We start from the raw sequence: 19,050 nt of genomic DNA, 5'->3' as shown, positions 1-19,050 counted from the left end.
GTAATGATTGTCTAAGCCCTGAGTCACTGCAGAAAATCAGACTGAAGCTCTGGGACTCCCAGCTCCCTAAGTGTGTCATATGGGTTTGTTTTTTTTAAATATCCAGGACCTCAGTGTCTCCATCTGTAAAATGAAGGAATATTATCAGCTCAAAGGAACTGATTGTTAGTCTCCTGATTTTCCCTAGGGCTGGGAATCAGAAGTTAAGGTGGCCCACACAGTCAGCTTGGGAATCACTGAAGGACACATTCTTCCTACCACAGGACCCGTGGGAGAAATGTGGTACCCGGTGGGTGCAGAGAGACTCACAGCTTCGAGGGTCTCTGGGAGAGGTTTCTAGAGATTGTGGCGTTTAACTGAGCTGGGAAGGATGAATGGGTGAATGAGAGCTATGGGAAGTGATGGAGTGATGGAAAGTCAGCTCTGGAAGAGACTAGAGACCTCATCTCACCCTACACTCTCATTTTACAGATGAAGAAACTGAGGCCTGAAGGGCTTCGGGAACTGCTCAAAGTCATTAGTGGCAGAGCCCAAATTAGTGGTAGAGCCCAAATTAGAAAGCAGGTGCCTTGACTCCTGCTCCAGTGCTCTTTCTCTTTTTTTCTTTTTTGTTTTGAGACGGAGTCTTGCTCTGTTGCCCAGGCTGGAGTGCAGTGGCGTGATCTCAGCTCACTGCAACCTCTGCCTCCCGGATTCAAGTGATTCTCCTGCCTCAGCCTCTTGAGTAGCTGGGATTACAGGTGCCCACTACCACACCTGGCTAATTTTTGTATTTTTAGTAGAGACGGGGTTTCACCATGTTGGCCAGGCTGGTCTCAAACTCCTGACCTCATGATCCACCCGCCTCAGCCTCCCAAAGTGCTGGGATTACAGGCATGAGCTACTGCTCCCGGCCTCCAGTGCTCTTTCTTTTTATGCCAGCCTAGCCCATAGGAACAATAAGTACAGTGTGTGGAATGTTCAGTGAGCCCAGCGCTGTGCTAATGCCTTCATTCTTGGAATAATCCTGTAAGGTAGGATTAGAATACAGGTCCTGTTATACCTTAGTAAAGTTCAGAGAGGTTCAATGGCTTATTCAGGGACACACAGCAGGGCTTTCTTGGCCCTGCAGCCCCTCCTGGCTTCTCTATTCTCCAGCATGGTCTAACATGGAGGGACTTCTGGCCTGCATCTATGGGTGGACTGCCCTTCCCTCTAGTCTCTGTCCTCTCTAAGGAGGGTTAGAGAGGGGCCCCTTCCCTAGACGGGAGGGAGCCTGGTCTTTCCCTGGAAGAAGCTCCCACAGGAAGGGAAGCCAGATCATCAAGGAGACAGGAGGCATACATTTAATATCCCCACCAATAAGAGCCTGCCTTGCCAGGGCACGTCTTTGAAATGTCAGGCTCTCCTGGTGAGTGCATTCCAGTTCCAGGGGGAGGAAACCAGGTGGGATTAAAGGAGGTGGAGAGGGGACAATGTCCAGGAGTGGGAGGGACCGATCTGCCTCTCACCCAGACTCCACACTGGAATAGGCATTGCAGACAAGGAGCTATCTCCTAGGAAGCCAGGATATTGCTCTGGGCACCACAGAAGCAGGGGCACCCATAACATAAGGAAAAATGTTTTTAAACAATTTTATTTACAAAAATGCATTCAAGTACTGTTGTCATCATGGGATTTCCTTACAGTCACAGTTTAGTGTTATTTTTGTTTAGAATTCATTGGGGATGAGGGGAGACACCATAGTCTTTTCAGGACTTAGGGCCTTTAGATATTGTAGCTGTGCAGGGGCAGAACGGAGGGGCATGTTTAAGGCCATCCCTGATCTCTCCTGGGGACTGGTGTCCAAAAGCCATTAACTAAGGAGCCTGAAGTATTGGATACCGTGCCTAGCTCTGGTATGAATTTATAGCATCAAATTTACTTTATGAAACTGTATACATTTTGGGGCCTTGATTTCTTCACATATTAAATGGGTAGAGTTACTATGGCTCCACCTATGTCACTGACCTTTAATTGTCATTCAGGCTAGAAATGGACAGAGACTGCCAGATGACAGCGCCCAAGAGAACTTCAGGGACTCAGCTGCAAAGTGTACTACAAATGCAGATTCACAGGCCCCTTCCCAGACCTCCAGGCCCCTCCCCAGACCTCCTGGGTCCAAATCCATGTGATTCTAGCCAAGAGATCTGCATTTGTAACCACTCCCCTCTCCCCTACCCAAGTGATCTGATGCTCATCACAGTGAGAACTCACCAGGAGCCAGATATTTGGGTTCCTCTGAGGAGCTGCCACCTCTGGCAGGTGGCTGATGCCTCCTGTGTGAAATCAGAGGACTGACCTGGGTGGCATCTGCGGGTGCAGCCTTCGTGGTACCTCTCTGAATGGCCTGGGCTGGGGCTGGCTGGCCAGTGGGAGGTGGAGAGGGCAACCCAGGACAGAGGCCCTGTGAGGCGGGGTCAGGACTTGAAGTCTGGTGCTGACAACTTCTCTAAGAGGAGGGTGGACCCCACTGCCCTAGCTTCCGGCTGGGCCCCAAGGCTCCGGAGACTCCACGGACGGTGGCAGGTGGGCCATCTGCTCAGGCCTGGGCTGGGGAAGGGGGGCAGACACAGACCACCCAGTGCTAAATGGCCTTTCTGTTGGGTCCCAGCCTGAAGAACAGATGGCCTGAGGGCCGCTGGCGCTGGTTGGTGAGGGGGCGACAGAGGCCAGGCCTTCCCCCTCCCCCGGCTAAGTCACAGAGTCCTGTCTTCCTGAGTGAGAAAGCCCTCACAAGGCACCCTTCGTGACAGCAGCCAGGAAGAAGTGGGTTTAAGGGGATTAGCAGGTCCTCACAGCAGGCTGCTGCGGGGAGGCTGGGAAGCCGCCTGGCACCTGTAGCCTCCATTAGGGCCAGAAGGGAAGTGGGGATACCTGATATGGGAGGGCAGGGCCGGCAGAGCTTTAGGCCCAAGGGGAGCCTAGGCATCACTCGCTCCCAAACTCTATCCCCAGGCTTTATTTTTTCTTTTCTTTTCTTTTTTCTTTCTTTTTTTTTTGAGACAGAGTCTCATTCTGTCACCCAGGTTGGAGTGCGGTGGTGGCGTGATCTCAGCTCATTGCAACCTCCGCCTCCTGGGTTCAAGCAATTCTCCTTCTTCAGCCTCCTGAGTAGCTGGGATTACAGATGCCTGCCACCACTCCTGGCTAATTTTTATATTTTTAGTGGAGACGGAGTTTCACCATGTTGGCTAAGCTGGTCTGAAACTCCTGTCTCATATGATCCACCTGCCTCGGCCTCCCAAAATCCTGGGATTGCAGGCATGAGCCACAGTGCCTGGCCTCCCACCAGTTTTTCTGATGGGAAAACTGAGGCCTGGGAAGGCGCAGATCCTTCGCTCCACATCACGCATGCAGGTCAGTGGCAGAGCTGGGACTGGAATCCAGACATCCTGATGCCCTATTTGAGGCTCCTCTTGTCCCTCCTCCAGCTTCTTCCTGACAGTCCTCGTTTCCTTCCTCCCTCCCCTCCACTCTGCCTCCCTCTCCTGAGACCTGGCCAGGCCTCCCCACCTCTGTGTCTATGCCACCCTCTTCCTCTGGCCTGAAATGCTCTCCTGCTTTAGCTGCTGCAGAGTCTTCAAAACTCCATGCAAGTCCCCACCTCCTCCAGGAAGTCTTCCAACCCATCTTCCGAACCTAAGCATCCAGAATGCAAGGCGCCTGCACCATCCACTCGGGACTGTCGAGGCTAATCCCTTTATGATAAACGATCAGTACCTGAGACTCAAACAGGGAAAGACTTTTAGAAATGTTCCCCACCGCTGCCTCCCCCAGCCATTCTCCTAAGCTTCGTTTTTCTTTAAAAATATATTAAAAAGAGCTTCACTTCAGAGAGGCTGTCAAGGAATCTGCTAAAACAAGGGACCCTTTGGGTTCTTATCTTGAAAGGAGATATTTTTTCTGCTTTCTCTCCAAGGTTTCCCTTAGGGTCGGATTTCCTTTTCTTTCAGAGGCAGGAGCTGAGCCACGCCTGCAGACACCTGCTCCTCAGCTTTGGAGATAATCACAGGGTGATCAGCTCTGCAAAGGGCCTCACAGCTGCTGGGCCTGAACCAAAGGGGCCTCAAGGGAGAAGCTTTGAGGGAAACGTGGGAGGGGGAGAGCAAGGGTGTCCCCTTTTGGGGAGAGACGCAGGTGTGAATCCCTGATCCAGCATTTACTAGGCCTCTTGCTTGGGAAAAGACTGAGCTGCCTCTGTGCCTCCCTGGCCAGGCTATGGGGATGTCTTGCACAAGGTTTGGTAGCCAAAGGGGAGAAGTTGGGCCTCAGCCCCTGCCCTCTCAGAGGCCCAGCCCAGGGGCAGGATCCACCAATCACAGCAACCACTCATGTCTCAAGATTCCTCACTCAGCCAAGGGTGCCCCTGACACAGCCCTTCACCTGTGTTCCGGGCAGTGCTCATGCCCTGACTTGCTGGGTGTCTTTAGGAACGACCCTGGCCCTCCTGAGGCTCCAAGTTCTCAGCCCTCCAAGGCGGAAAGTAGACACCTCTTTCTCAATAGCCTCTCCCACTCCTGGAAAACTACTTCAGGCTTTCTCTGAGTTCCTTGGAGCTGGCCTTCCAGCTCTCTGGTGTGAGGAGGGAGGCTGCGGAGGGCTGAGGCCAAGGAGATGGGAGTTTCCCCATAGCTGGCAGCTTCCAGCTGTGACAAGCCCAGTCCAAGGAAGCATTGTAGATCCTCTCAGACCTGATTCATTCATCTCATTCTTCATGCATTTAGCGAGCACCTACAATATCCCGGGACTATCTGGGCATACAACAATGAAAACAGCAGACATGGATCCTCTCTGATGAACCCCAAGCACATTGCCCAGTTGGGGAGACAGTAGTCAGAGTCCATGAGCAGATTTACATAGTAACAACATGTGATGAGCACTTCAAAAGTTATAAAGGAAGCCCTGAGACAGTCATTGGGAGGAGTGTAATATTCTTTAGATGAGGGGCCGATCCAGGCTTCTCTGAAGGGTGACCTTGGCGCTGGGACCTGAAGGATGAGAGAGGGAACCTGCTACGTGTCATATGGGCGGCCGTGAGTGATACTGAAGGAGCGACGGGGGCCAGAGCTGGTAACAAGTTTTACTTTTCCCCAAGACCTATGATGAGCCATGGGGAGCAAGTGAAGGGCTGTGATTTGGTCAGGTTCACAATTTCCTAAGTTCATGCTGGTTTCTGTTTGCAGTTGGATTGGCTTGGAAGGGAGAGGGACAGTGAGGAGTTCTGGAGACACAAGGGTCTCCAAAGTGGGGGGCATGCAGGCACCACAGGAGGTGTTTAAGGGACTTCTTTAAGGAGAAAGGAATATTAATTTTTTTATTTCTATTTCTATTTCATCCAAAAAGAGAAAAGAATTCAGCATTACTAGTATTTATAGATTGACGCTGATGTCCATATTAGGTCTTTATATGAAATGTCACTAGAGGGAAGAATGGGAGTTGGACCACACAGAAAGGCCAGCCACTCTGCCCTCACTCTCGCTGTTGGCATTTTGGAAGAATTTTTCTACTCATTTTAGGCCAGTTACGCAGATTCAGAGATTTATCAAAGGGATACATGACTTAGAAAGAAGCCAGACAAAGGAGGAACAAAGAAAAAAATGAAAAATGCTGAACCTAACTCAAACGTTGATGATCAAAAGCATGGTATGGTGTGCACACTTCACTCCTGATGGTGCCACTCTGGCCAACAGAGGAGGGAAAAACAGTGACAGTCCAGTTGGGTCCCACAAGAAGGTGGCCCCCAGATTTATGAATGCAAGAAGACAATTTGAAATAAGAATTTATATCCACTATTATTGCTAATAGCCTAGCTATACTGTATATTTTTGCTTTGTTAGTAAAGGTGATGGTGGTAAAAAAAAAAAAAAAAAAAAAAAATCCACAGTAATTAAGGCATTTTAAAATATCATTTTATCTTGGTTTTATTTTTTAAATTTGCATTTTTGTGCATGTTTGACAATGTTCATGTTAGTATAGTCATGCATGATTATTATTTATAAATGAATTACTAGATTGAGTGTGATTGACATTTTTTGCTGCTTTAAGGGCATGAGCAAACTAAGTAGAGAGGACCGAGTTAAAATGTGAGGAGCCCAGGACCGGGGCTACTGTGGGCAGCACTGACTGTTCAGGGGGATGCCAGGGCCCCTGGGCCCAGCCTCCTGGCTGTAAGGGCTTCCTGCTGGCGTCCATGCCGTCTGCCTAGCTCACTCTTCCCTCAGCCCAGACTTTCATCTGGGAAGGCTTTTTTCTTCCCCCCTTTCCAAATGAATAGAAGTTCATTCCCTTAAAGGGTAAACGGCAGATCCTGGCGAGGCTTTCAGATTATTTATTCGCTGGCCAGTAATAGAATAGAACACACATCCTGGCTGGAGGGGGAGGCCGTTCTAGTGTCCGCACAGGCGCTGGAGCCCTGGAAAACCGGGGCTTGCCCCCTGCAAGTTTTGCCTGCTGGCTTCTTCTACACAAAGGCCCGCTCGTCCGACCTGTCCTTATGGGGCACATCACTCCTAGGTATTTCTCTGTACAGCATCCCGGATAGGTGCCAATAATGCCAGCTTTGTGTGTACAGCCCCCAGACCCAGCACCACACATGTGATGGCCAGCTCCCTCCATGGAGCTTGGCGTTGAACTGGCAGCCCCTCTGGCGGAACATCTTTCTCTTTGCTTTGGGGTTTGCAAGGTCCTTTGCAGGTACAGCACTGTTGCCATCAGCTCCGCCCTCACCAGGCACCCACAGGCCAACAGACCCTGGGAAAAAAGATGTGTCCAGCTGCCTGCTGTCAGGCCAAGCTATGTGTCCAAGCTCCATGTGGCTTAGAGTCCCTCTGGCTGAAGGGTCAGGGTCCCAGGCCCCTTCCATATAGTTCCACCCAACTCTCCTTTTCCCAAAAAGGCCTTCACAAACCGCAGAGGTCATTGCATGCCCCCAGATGTCTGTCAGCTGCCCGCCTCCCTTCTCCCTATAGATCCCTGTCTGTTTCCTTTGTCACCAAAATCCAGCCAGAAATCTCCCCAGAGCACGTTCCGACTCTTGTTCCCAGGCGGCAGTCGCCATGTGGTTGGCATCGGTGTACATTTATTAATAAAATGAGCAAAATAACCAAATGCTTTGGCAGCTCCTGCAGCTTGCCAGAGGCTCTCCACATGCCCAGTGGCACCAGAGGGTGGAGATGGGCCCTGGGGAGGACGGCTGTGGGGAGCCACCAGGGGAGATGTGCTTCTGACCGTTGGTGAGACATTCCACAATCCACAAGGGCTGATGGGTACCCACTGTCTCAGCTCAGGTGGCTTTTGGAAAAGGATCCCATGATGGGGACAGGGTGGCCTGCAAAATGTTTGCTTGAGTGACCCTGCTCAACAGAGCTCCACCCAGCCCTCCTCCTCAGAGAGGGGGCCAGGCCAGAATCCTCCAGCCCTAGGGAGTGGCAGAGAGCAGGTTAGGGCAGGCCCACCAGGGGCATGCTCTTCGTAGTAAATAATGGTGATTTAGGGTCCTGCCTCAACATTCAAATCCTACCTCTGTCCCTATCGGCAGTGGGGTCTTTGCCAAATCGCCTAACTCAGCAGGGTTTCCCACTAACAAATCACAGGGGATGCTGCAGGCATGACAAGCCTGCATTATTGGGGCCCATGCCAGGCTCACTCATGGAACCATCCTCTGCAGGGACCCTGGTTTCTCACATGCTCTCCATGTGCATTTGTATGGGGTCAGGTCAGCACCTAGGAACCGCTGATTTAACCTCTCTAAATTTTTATTTTCTTATTTAAAGAAGTGGAGATTGTTGTGAAGCTTAAATGGATGAATGTTTATATATAATACCAAAATTTAGTTGGCATTTAGTATGACTGCTAATGCATTAGCTCATTTAATTTTCATAACAGCCCTATGAGGTAGACACCATCCCGAAGCCCATTTCACAGGTGAGGAGGCTGAGGCTCAGAGACATCAAGCATTTGCCTAAGGCTGGCTAACCAGATGGCAGTGGCTGGAATCCATGGAAACTGCTTGGCATGGTGCCTGGAACGCAGTAAGTTCTCATTAATGTGTGGCTTGTTTAATGGCCAGACATAGTGGCTCATTCCTATAGTGCCAGCATTTTGGGAGGCTGAGATGGGAGAACTGCTTGAGACCAAGAGTTCAAGACCAGTGGGTGGATCACCTGAGGTCGGGAGTTCAAGACCAGCCTGGTCAACATGGTGAAACCCCATCTCTACTAAAAATACAAAAATTGGCCCAGTGCAGTGGCTCACACCTGTAATCCCAGCACTTTTGGAGGCCGAGGCAGGCGGATTGCCTGAGCTCAGGAGTTCGAGACTAGGCTGGTCAACATGGCAAAACCCCATCTCTACTAAAAATACACACACACACACACACACACACACACACACAAAATTAGCTGAGCATGGTGGCAAGCAGCTGTAATCCCAGCTACTTGGGAGGCTAAGGCAGGAGAACTGCTTGAACCCAGGAGGCGGAGGTTGCAGTGAGCCAAGATCGTGCCACAGCACTCCAGCCTGAGCAATGGAGCAAGACTCTGTCTCAAAAAAGAAACAAAGAAAAAAAAAATTTAGCTGGGCATGGTGGCAGGCATCTGTAATCCCAGCTACCCAGGAGGCTGTGGCAGGAGGATTGCTTGAACCCAGGAGTTGGAGGTTCCAGTGAGCTGAGATCACACCACTGCACTCCAGCCTGGGTGACACAGCGAGACTCTGTCTCAAACAAAAAAGTGTGGTTTGTTTAAAAAAGAAGGAGGCAAGGGGGCTCAAGTCTGGCTCAGTCTTCAGAAGTTGTCCGTGCCCTGCATCCCAGCACATTCAGCTCTACCTCTGGTCAACCCAGCCAAAACCATCTCCCTGTGGAATCTGCCCCACCCATGTTGACAACCAGGTCTGGCTGCCTTTGTCTGGTTAGCTAATGGGCCCCCTGGAGAATCCACCTCCAGGCCCCGTGGAGAATCCTGGAACTGAGAGGAGCAGGATCCTTCCAGCATCAAGAACACCCACTCAGCACTCGACCATTTTACCCTACAACCCGTGGAGGCTCTCTCACCAGGTGGGAGAGGGAAGTTGCTTTATGCTTCCTCAGCTCACGCCTGTAAGCGTTCGAGTTCACAAGTGGTGCTTTTCTTAGACCGGCGCCTCATTTATGCTAGAAGCGTAAATTTGACAGGAGGGAGCATCGCAGGGGGAAGCAGTGAACATGTGGGGAGCCGGGTGCCAGGATAGCACTTGGGCATGTTATCTCATTTTATCTCATGTTATCTCATTCCCAACAGCTCTGTTCAGGAAGTATCATTACCCCCATTTTGTAGCTGAGAATACTAAGGCTTAGAGGTTAGGTGACTTATGGCTGTAATAAACAATAGTTAACATTGATCGAGCGTACATTGATTGAACGTTTACTCGCTGCAGTGGTAAAATGCATTGACTGACTCCTCAATCCCAAGAATACTCTGAAGCACTGTCATTGTCCTTACAGAGAAGATAAATCGCTTGCCCAAGTTCACCTAGGAAATGACAAAGGCAGAATTCAAAACCCAGGACCCTGTGGCTCCAAGGCATTTCCTTCTATCTGTAAATAGTGTCTTAACATTGTATGGCTTATTTTAGAACCTAGAAACCTGTCTCCAGGTATGATGCGAACCCCCTCCTCTTGGGATTCCTGAACTCCCAGTGAGGAATACTGAGCCAGAGACTCCTCTTGCTGTATGACCTTGGGCAACTTGCTTCAAACCAAATTGCTTGGGCAATTTGGTTTCTTCATCCGGAAATGAGGAAGAGTGACCCTTGTCGACATTACTGGCTTGTAAACGTCTACCCAGAGAGAAACCGCACGTACAGACACACATGCAAGGCCTCTGGGAGGACTTGGTCTTCTTAAATTGCAACAGAAAGCACTTTCCTCCCACTCTGGTCACCTTTACTTGCTATTCCAAGTCAATTCAATTCAACGGATGCTGGGGGTAGCCATATTGCTCTATAGCGTGCTGGGTTCTGGGGGTGTGGCAGGAAGTGGGGTGCACTGGAACCTGGTGCCTGCCCTCTTACCCACCTGAAGGTTGGCTGCAGTGTGAGAGCTCAGCATCTGTTGAATTGAGTTAACTTGAAATAGCAAGTAAAGGTGCCCAGAGTGGAAGGAAAGTGCTTTAGTCCATGCTTTAGTCTCCCCAGACCTGGCCCTTCCTGCTGAAGATACCCCTCGGGAGGCCTCATAAATAAGTCCTCCTTTTTTTGCTGAACCCAGCTTGAGTGAATTCCTCTGATTCAAAATTCCGGAGCCCAATCAGTGCAGCCCTACCTCCCTCCAGGCCAAAAATAAAAAAATAAATAAATACCCTGATGAGAAACCCCCACCCTACAGGCTTATTTGTCAGAAAGGCTGGAAGAGAGAAAGAGCTGAGTACAGGAGCATTGGTCTCTCAGGATTCTGGGGGCAGAAGTGGGCTCTGTGACCTGGGGAGCCACCTCTAACTAAGTATTATGCAGTGGCTGGAGCTTGTGCTTGCTTTGATTGGAACCATTTCTAAAAACTTGATCCCAAGATGGAGCCCTCACTATAGGTGCTTAATCATAACCCAATGTGGTTCACATTTATTCAGCTTTTGAAATACACAAATTGCCTTATCACCCCCTCTGGGAAGCCTTGCTGGACTGTCCCACCAAGCCAAATCAATCTTTCTCTCCCCTGCATCTTGGACACCATTCTGCTGAGGCTGTCACGCTGGCTCAAGATAAGCAGGCTGTGTGCAGAGGGAAGAGCGAGATAAGGCTGGGTTCAAATCCCAGCCCTATCAACCATTCTCATTGGTAAAATGGGTGTGAAAATCTCTCCCTTGTAGGGTCATTTTAAGAATCTTATGATACTGTGTATTGGTGAGTTCAGCACAAAGCCAGGCACTTAGTCACATCTCAAAAGCAGCTTTACTACTGGTAGCACGGTCTGTTTAGATGCTCTTATCTTCCCTACTTCACGTGACTGCTTTGAAAACAGACAAGAGCCGATTTACAGCTATTGTCTCATATCAAACAATGCCTGGTGTACAGTAAAAACCTGTTCAGTCACTGATACCGCATTTTGGGTCCATGAGCTTCCTTAAGCATCCCAGCAAGCCGTGAAATCGACAGGGTAGCATTCTGCCTGGGCCCTGAATGGGAGGAGTCCCCAGGTCTAGCTGAACCCAAGTCGAGGTCTACTCTCCAGCTGCTCAAGACTGAATTAATCTCAATCTCATTGGACGTGAATTAAGCTGTAGGACCTCGTATTCTGCTTGGGCAATACCCATTACTGATTGGGGTTTCTCAGCAGGGGACTGAGTCAAGCAGAAGATGGGGTGGGGATGGGGGGACATGGTAGCTTTCCCCTAGAGGAAGCCCAGCCTTGGCCTGGCCCAACTGGCCAAGGAGTGCTTTGCTGAGTTATGGGAGTTCAGTGCTCAAAGTTCCAGAGGAGTCTGGGCCCCCAAGATTCTCAGAATCATCTGCCCAATTATCCCCACCTGAGGTCTCAGCATCCCACTGTCTGCCCAGCAGGGTTCTTGACTTTGGCTGAGATCCGCCAAGCTATGCCCTCCTTCTCCTTCACAACCCTGTGACCCTCCTGCCCCCGATTCCATACCGAGCCTGATTTTCAGTGCAGGATACCCTTTGGCTGCAGAAGGCGAGAGTCTCTTACAACAGCACCATGGGGATTTTGCTCTCCACTGCGTGGCCTGAGTTGACAGTGGATCAACCCAAGCCTGCTGTTTTCTTCCTTTAAGGCTTCCAGAGCAGTTAGCCGCCAGCCAGCCTCACCATCCCTGTAAGGACCATTGCCCCTGGATTGTTTAGATGCTAGTGCTTTCATCTGATCCCCTACCCCGCCATCACCTGTACCTCTTCCCAGCCCACCACAGGGACGGTCTTCATCACCATAATACCAGGGTGGCCACCATCACACATCCCACGACAACAGCGTCCTCATTGCACCTCACCAAGTGACCCAGCTCCAAAATGCCCCCCTGTAGTGGCGTTCTCAGGGCTGCAACTCTCTTAGCTTAAGATCCCCCCCAAAGTAGAATCCAATGCAAAGGCTTGTGTATAGGGAGTTTATTTTGGAAGTCATTCTAGGGACCAGAAATGAGGGACGAATACCAGTGGGAAAAAAGAGAAAGCAGAAGAGCCAAGATAACGGTGCATTATTAGGTCATGCCATGGGTGTCTGGGACTCAGCGCTGCCAGGACCTTCCAAGCAGTGCACAGAGGGACCTTGTGGGCCAGATGACCGCCTGGCAGAAGCATTCACCCCATGGTGCCTGTGCACCCCAGGTTGAGGCTGGCTCAGTGGAAGCAACTTCCCTCCACAAGTCCTCCCGCTGAGCCTGCTCCTGCCAGCCTTGTGTTGGGGTGCTGCGGAAGCCCCTGGGCAGAAAATGAAAACCGCCTCATGCTGACAGGAGGCGAGGTGCCGGTGGTGCAAAGGGAGCTGAAGCCCGCCCGGAACTGCTTGCCACAGCATGGCTGGAAATAGAGTTGTAGCCGCGCACGTGGCAGGCGGCATTCAGAAGGAATCTGGTGCATTCTCTCGTAGTTATGAAAACAGGCTCTGGAGCCAGGCTGTCTTGATTCCAATCCTTCTGCTGTGCTTCCTTTCCCTCCACTTACAGAAGGGGGAATACTAAGAAGAAAGTACTTTATAGGGCTGTTATGAAGTAAATGAGAAAATCCATGCAAGATGCTTATAATAGTGCCTGGCATATAATAAACACTCAAGAGCGGCTTCTAATGTCCCCATTTTACAGTTGAGGAAAATGAGATACATATTTTTTGAGGGATGAGGAGAAAGGGGACAAAGAGAGGAAGGGAAGGATTTCGAGTTGACCCGGCTCAAACCTCCAGAGAAGCGGCGGCCCTGGCTCTCTCAGCGTTTCTATGTCCTCTTCCCCTATCACAGGAGAGGCCTAAGGAGGGGCAGCAAAGACTTTCTTCCCCAAACAGGCATTCAAGCTTCCTCTATTCCAGCTCCAGGGTCTGTGGGTTCCTTGTGATGTCACAGCTGGTTGCTATGGAGACCAGGTTGCTGCGAAAGTCAATCCGAGGCCCATTAGGAGCACAGTGATCAGCAGCCCAGGGAGAGAAGAAAATGAGGCTGCCCGTGAGGTCTAATGAACACCTCTCGCCATATCCCAAACACACAATAGAGCCCGCAGGTCCTGAGTGAGTCCCCTGGCCCACCCCACTCAACTGAGATCTGACAACATATGTCTGGGGACAAACAGCCCCAGCAGCCAGGAGCAGGTCACATCATACGTAGTCAGCATCAGCCACGGTCCCCACCCACTCTCCCAGGGAAAAAGGTGCTGCTTGCAGGCAGCGTGGCATCCGAACATCCCCATGGCGATGCTGAAGTCAGACCTCACTATGGTGATCTCACGCTGGGGCCACCAGACCCAAGCCAGGTTGGGAGTAGGCTGTTGGCCCATCGCTGGCTATCATTGTCACCAAGGGAAGAGGAGAAGCTGTGAAGAGTTGCTCTGGAAAAAACAAATCTGCTCATAGGGCAATGGGTCTGGGTGAACCTATCCCGGCCCTCTTGGCTGCTGGGCCAGGGCCTGGTTTTTCACAGGGCACCATTGAGGCCACAGCCTCTGAAGAGAGCATACAACTGCCCTAGAAAGCGCTCTTGTCACCCCTGCTGTAAGTCTCCCAATTGGTTGCTTTGAGAGCCTTTCCTTTTACTGTGTATAGGGAAAATCTTCTGGGGGGATTGGCAGAGGTGGGGGGAAGCACCCTATGCCCTTCTCTGGATTGCAGGGGATCCTCCCTCTATGCCCTGGCGAAGCATTGCCCACCCCCTTCTCCAGGGCTGAGCCAGACTCTAGGCAGCCTCCAGCCACCCGTGCCTCTGTTTCACCCCTGCCTGTCTGCTGCTGTCCTTAGCCAAGCTCTTCTGCATTCCCCGGCTCCGGGCCCCACCGTACTACCTGCTTAATTGGGACACTTTTGCAGGAGGGACTGTCGCCTTTCTTTTGCTGCACTTTTTTTTTTTTTTTGAGACAGAGTCTTGCTCTGTTGCCCAGGCTGGAGTGCAATTGCACAGTCTCAGCTCATCGCAAGCTCCGCCTCCCAGGTTCAAGCAATTCTCCTGCCTCAGCCTCCCAAGTAGCTAGGACTACAGGTGCGTGGCCACCATATCCGGTTAATTTTTTTGTTTGTTTTTTGTTTTTTGTTTTTTGAGACGGAGTTTCACTCTTGTCACCCAGGCCGGAGTGCAATGGCACAATCTTGGTTCCCTGCAATCTCTGTCTCCCAGGTTCAAGCGATTCTCCTGCCTCAGCCTCTCGAGTGGCTGGGATTACAGGCCAGGCTAATTTTGTATTTTTAATAGAGATGGAGTTTCACCATGTTGGCCAGGCCAACTGGTATCAAACTCCTGACCTCAAGTGATCTGCCCGCCTCGGCCTCCAAAAGTGCTGGGATTACAGGTGTCAGCCACCGCGTCCAGCCTGGACTTTCTTAAGAAACAGTTACTCCTAACCTAGAGCTTGACTTCATAGCTGGGCCCTTCATCCTGCCGACAGGCAGTGTGGGGAGAGAGGAACCGCAGAGGCGTCTGGGAGGCAAACCTCATTGCCACCCCTTTCTAGAGACATGGCCTTGGGCAAGTCACATCCCCTCTCTGAGACTCTTGTTTTCTCAGGGTCATTGTGAGGATTAGATGACCACATAAGTGTTCATCCCTTTCTTCCCAATGCTGCATCTGAACCCCCAGATGCCACCTCCCACATCGGAGGCCCTGCATCCATGCTCTGAATTTCCGGCTGCGCATACATCTGTTGCTCTGCCTGGGCCCCTCAAGGCTGGTGGTGTTCTTACACCTTGCTTTTGCTGACTCAGTGGATGTGTCTAGCTACCACCAGTCCCGACCCCATTCTGTAGGTCCCTTCTAGAAAGGAGAGCCACCAAGAGCCTATGCACTGCTCTGTGTTAGGATCTGTGACAGACATTTCACACCCATTATTCTAAAGAACTCTCACCCCAAGCCTGGCACAGAGCAATCACTAGTCCCATTTTAGGGATGAAAAAATTGAGACAGAAGTAAAATGACCTGCCGGGCACGGTGGCTCACGCCTGTAATCCAAGCACTTTGGGAGGCCAAGGTTGGTGGATCACGAGGTCAGGAGTTCAAGACCAGCCTGCCCAACATGGTGAAACCCTGTCTCTACTAAAAATACAAAAATTAGCTGGGCAAGGTGGCGGGTGCCTATAATCCAAGTTACTCAGGAGGCAGGAGAATTGCTTGAACGGGGACCCAGGGGGCGGAGGTTGCAGTGAGCCAAGATCGTGCCACTGCACTCCAGCCTGGGCTACAGACGGAGACTCAGTCTAAAAAAAAAAAAGAAGTAAAATGACCTGCCGAGGTCATATGACAACTATAGCTACCATTGACCAAGCATTTTCTCTTTGTTGAGTTTTATACTAAAATCCTTTACACCTATCATTTCACTATAGAATAGGAAGTTAAGCACCTGAACTCTGGAGCCAGACTGCCTGGGTTTGAATCCTGCCTCTGCCTCTTACTAGCTGTGTGACCTTGAGCAAGTTATTTAATCTCTTTGTGCCTTGGAGTCCTTATCTGTAAAATAACATAGCAACAGTGCCTACCTTATAAGATTGTCATGAGGATGAAATTAGGGATAAAATGCTTAAAGTCATGTCTGGCACAAAGTAAATGCTATATAGTCTTTTCCCTTTTTCTTTCTTTCTTTCTTCTTTCTTTCTTTCTTTCTTTCTTTCTTTCTTTCTTCTTTCTCTTCTTTTCTTTCTTTCTTTCAAAAGGTGAAGAAAGCCTCACAACAGCTCTTAGGGTACAGTACTACTATTAGTTGCATCTTAGGGAGTAAATAGGCACAGAGAGATGAGTTCACATACTTGAGGTCACGCAGCTCATACACGGCAGGGCTGGGATTAGAGCCCAGGGTTCATTGTATCAGGAGCTGTGCTGGTCCCATCTTGCCATCCACCCTGCAGGAGAGGACAGCAGGGGTCCTGCCAGAGGGTAAGATCCATGGCAACTAGGAACCAGAAGAGAGTGCTGCCCTACTCACAGAGCCTGGCTGGGGCTGGGTAGGGGCAGAAGGACTCAGTGGCTGGTGGAGGAGGGAGAGAAAGGAGTAGCCAGCTGAGGCTCGCCAGGATCCTAGCATCCAAAATTCCTGCTCCAGCTGAGAAGGAAGCATGGCCGGGCTGAGCTGCCACAGAGCTAGGCTTTGGGTCACCACCAAAGCCCCATGCTTCTTGCCCAGATTGAGCTTGAGCCCTTGTAAATCCTTGCATTTATCAGTAGTACATTCCATAAATGGGGTTATTATTTCCCACTCTGTGACCTTAGGCAAGCAGCTTGACCTTGCTGGACCATGTGTCATGAGGTTGTTATGGGGGAAGAGTGAGTTAGCGGATGGGAATATAAAGTTCCTATCACAGTCCAGCACAGGGCAGGAGGTGTTCAGGATAGGGAGATTCCCTTTCCCATGCCCGGGCACCGTGGTTGATCCTTGGTCAGTAGAGCATCCCCAGACGAATGCCCAGGTGGACACTTGTGTCTTTGTGGTTGTCTTAGGGTAGAGACTCAGAGGCCTGCAGATGTCTTTGCCACTTTCACAGGATCTCTGGGAACTGGAAACTGAACTTTAAGAAATAACTATAGTGCAAAGGTGAGTACAAATATAATCAGATTTTCATCATGTTCTTCCTGCAAAACTCTCTTGGAAATGACAGCCAACTTCCATTCTATTGCAGGAAACTAAGGGAAACGGGTTCAACCCAAAGCAGAAGGGACTGTGATGATCACAGTGATCTCCTGAGGCCAGCATGGTGGTAGCAGCCAGAGACAGCAGCTGAGTGAGACCCCAAGGGAGGGATGAGCCAGGCAGTGTGTGGTTGGAGTTCTCCCAACACATCTCGTTTTCCTCACCTCCAGATCACACACATGCACACACACACACATGTGCACACACCCACCCTTACACACTCCTGCCAGAAGGTTTCTGCAGGACTCCTTCCTGGCGCCCCGTCCTTTGCTGCCAGCGTCACACCATACTGCAAGGCTTTGCAAACTTTCCCTCCAAAGTGAAGGTGACCCTCTGGCCGTCTGAGGCTTGGCCTGAAGCAACGGCGTCAGAGCGCAATCTCAGGCCTGCAGGAAGTGCGTCGCGTGCCACATACATTATCTCACTTAATCTCATTAGCAGGAAATGTCTTTAAAGTCTTATGTTGGCGCTTAAAAATTCATGAGCCGTTTAGCCCTTTAAAAAGCCAGGTTTTTAAAAATTTGCAATGAGATTGAGAAAATTATGGTCATCGGAATTCCCTTCAGAGACAACACTTAGCTGAGTGCCTTGGTTGCAGGGAGGAGGCTGATAGTGGAGGAGGGGGCAGTGGGGATGGCAGAGTGGGGGGCATGCCAAGGGGACAGTCAGGTGAGAAAAGATGATACTAAATCGCTCTATATTAGTGGAGTAAGGAGGAAAGAGGGTATGTTTAGGGGTGGGGATACTGTGATTGGGTATGTGAGAGAGAATGTGTGTGTGAGAGTGTTGTGAGAGAGTGTGTGTGTGTGTGAGAGTATGTGAGAGTGTGAGTGTGTGAGTGTTGTGAGACTGTGTGTGTGTGTGTGAATGTGAGTGTTGTGAGAGAGACTATGTGTGTATGTGTGTGAGTGTGTGTGTGAGAGTGTGCGGTGTGTGAGTGCGTGAGACAGAGTGTGCGCGTTTGTGAGAGTGTGAGTGTGTGTATGTGTGTGTGTGTGAGTGTGTGTGTCAGAGAGTGTGTGTGTATGTGAGAAGAATGTGTGTGTGAGAGAGTGTATATGAGAGAGAATGTGTGTGAGAGTGTGTGTGAGTGTGTGTATGTTAGAATGTATGTGTGTGAGAGAGTGTGTGTGAGAGAGTGTGTGAGAGTGTGTGTGTGAGAGAATATGTGTATGTGAGAGAATGTGTGTGTGAGAGACAGTGTGTATATGTGAGAGAATATGTGTGTGTGAGAGAGAGAGAGAGACTGTGTGAAGAGAATGTATGTGTGAGAGAGTGTGTGTGAGACAATGTGTGTATGTGAGAGAGAATGTGTGTGTGTTAGTGTGTGTATGTGAGAGTGTGTGTGTGTTAGAGAGAATGTGTGTGTGTGTGAGAGAATGTGTGTGTGAGAGAGAATGTGTGTGAGAGAATGTGTGAGTGTGTCTGTGAGAGAATGTGTGTGTGAGAGAGAATGTGTGTGAGAGAGTGTGTTTGAGTGTGTGTGTGAGAGAGTATGTGTGTGAGAGAGTGTGTGAGAGTGTGTATGTGAGAGGCTGTGGGTGTGAGAGAGTGTGTGAGGGTGTGTGTGAGACAGTGTGTGTGTGAGAGTGAGAGAGTGTGTGTGTGAGTATGTGTGAGAGTGTGTGAGAGAATGTATGTGAGAGAGAATGTGTGAGAGACAGTGTGTATATGAAAGAGAATATGTGTGTGAGAGAAACTGTGAGAGAGGAATGTGTGTGTGAAAGTGTGAGAGAATGTGTGTATGTGAGAGAATATGTGTGAGTATGTGTATGTGAGAGAGTGTGTGTATGCTAGAATGTGTATGTGAGAGAGAGTGTGAGACAGTGTGAGAGAGAATTGTGAGTGTGTGTGAGTGTGTATGAGAGTGTGTGTGAGAGAATGTGTGTGTGAGAGAGTGTGTGAGTGTGTGAGAGAATGTGTGTGTGAATGTGTGAGTATGTGAGGGTGTGTGTGTGTGAGAGAATGTGTGTGTGTATGTGAGAGTGTGTGTATGTTAGAGGGAATGTGTGAGAGTGTGTGTGAGGGAGTATGTATGTGAGAGAGTGTGTGAGAGAGTGTGTGTGAGAGAATGTGTGTGTGAGAGAGTGTGTGAGAGTGTGTGAGAGTATGTGAATGTGTGTGTGAATGTGTGAAAGTGTATGAGGGTGTGTGTGTGAGAGAGAATGTGTGTGTGTATGTGAGAGTGTGTGTATGTTAGAGAGAATGTGTGAGAGAGTGTGTGTGAGGGAGTATGTATGTG

The 19,050-nt window shown here is 50.1% G+C and overlaps 2 long non-coding RNA genes across 2 annotated transcripts; one reads left to right on the top strand and one right to left on the bottom strand.

Moving 5' to 3' along the window:
- Positions 1-12,987: 12,987 nt before the first annotated feature.
- Positions 12,988-14,740, bottom strand: LOC117080289. The gene is made up of 3 exons (XR_004435775.1): positions 14,537-14,740; positions 13,414-13,532; positions 12,988-13,078 (listed from the first exon to the last, which is right to left on the bottom strand). It is a non-coding gene; the product is annotated as an uncharacterized LOC117080289 (long non-coding RNA).
- On the top strand, positions 13,069-17,332 carry LOC117080290. The gene is made up of 4 exons (XR_004435776.1): positions 13,069-13,695; positions 14,079-14,176; positions 16,619-16,712; positions 16,798-17,332. It is a non-coding gene; the product is annotated as an uncharacterized LOC117080290 (long non-coding RNA).
- Positions 17,333-19,050: the final 1,718 nt, after the last annotated feature.

The sequence above is a fragment of the Trachypithecus francoisi genome, unplaced genomic scaffold, assembly GCF_009764315.1.
Source record: "Trachypithecus francoisi isolate TF-2019V2 unplaced genomic scaffold, Tfra_2.0 Lachesis_group8, whole genome shotgun sequence".
Lineage (NCBI taxonomy): Eukaryota > Metazoa > Chordata > Mammalia > Primates > Cercopithecidae > Trachypithecus > Trachypithecus francoisi.
This window is presented reverse-complemented; position numbering and strand designations above follow the sequence as displayed.